Below are 1,356 nucleotides of genomic sequence, written 5' to 3'. Positions count from 1 at the left end.
GAGAATGGCGTAAACCCGGGAGGCGGAGCTTGCAGTGAGCTGAGATCTGGCCACTGCACTCCAGCCTGGGCGACAGAGCGAGACTCCGTCTCAAAAAAATAAATAAATAAAATAAAAATAAAAATAAAAATAAAAAGATTGTACTGAGGAGAAGCAAGAAGCAAGAGACAACCTAATGGATAACTTGAGTGACAAACTTCACTTTTCCCTGTCCCCACTGTGTAACAGCAGCCTTACCTTCTCTTGATATTGGAACCATCAACTTCTGCCAGGGTGGTGACTCCTCTTCTTGTCTGCTGATGTCAGAAAAATGAGGCGAAAAAATCTGTGTGGCAGCCCTACCTTTCCGTTTACAGGGACCCCGTATTTGTCATGGTGAAAATGTTCTTCTAGGAACAAAGACTTTTGGACTCACAGAGCCTAGAATCAAGAGGGTACATAGAAAGCACATCTTTCCCTATGTGGATCACTAGGAGTGAGGGAATTCAGAGCTACTTATACTTTGTTCCCAGGCATGTATACTTGCATACTAGGAAACAAACACTACATAATAATTATTGTTTTAGGGTGTTTATACTTTGCTCTGGAGGATGACACCCCATTGTTTCAGGGTATCATATATAAGTTGGCACTTTAGCTATGCTTTCAAAGCTATGCTCTATCTGGCCAGCATGCTCCTGGTGGCTAAGCGTGTGATAGAACCAGTGGATCCCATGCTCATGTGCTCACTGCTACACCTTCTTTGAACCTATGTGAAGTTATGCCAGATCCTATGTCAGTGGATCAGTGATTCTGTATGTTCTTGGATAATAGTACTAGCTGAGTCCTGTGAGCAGAAGAGGCAAACCCACACCAGAATATTTGTTAATTCTAGTGATTCAAGATGAATCACTTGCCACTGATGGGATTGGTCCCTTCATGATGTGTTACCGTATCAATACTCAATATTAATTTTTGTTGCAAGTAAGTTGGACATTCAGTTATAGCCAGGCGCCACTGAGCGGGGAGAGACCATGCTGTTAGGCATAGATAGCCTCCATCTCTGCTGCTATGTTTACCTTGTTCATGAGTCCATCCTGCCAGCACTGGGGTAGCTAATGATGGAGGCGGGTTAATATAAACCAGCAAGGTCATTCTGTCTGCTTATTTGTTCATTGCCTTTTCCATGGTGAATGTTCTATAATGGATTTTAATGTGTACAACAGAGATCTTTGGACTTTCTTCCCACTCTTATAGGTCCATCCACATGACTCTTCCCCAGACCTCTTTGTTTTCAATCTTCCAATCATTTTTCTTTCCTTTCTTTCTTTTTTCTTTTTCTTTCTTTTTTTTTTTTTTTTTTTTTTTTGAGACACA

Source organism: Mandrillus leucophaeus, unplaced genomic scaffold (genome assembly GCF_000951045.1).
Source record: "Mandrillus leucophaeus isolate KB7577 unplaced genomic scaffold, Mleu.le_1.0 Scaffold392, whole genome shotgun sequence".
NCBI classification, from domain to species: Eukaryota; Metazoa; Chordata; class Mammalia; order Primates; family Cercopithecidae; genus Mandrillus; species Mandrillus leucophaeus.
This window is presented reverse-complemented; position numbering follows the sequence as displayed.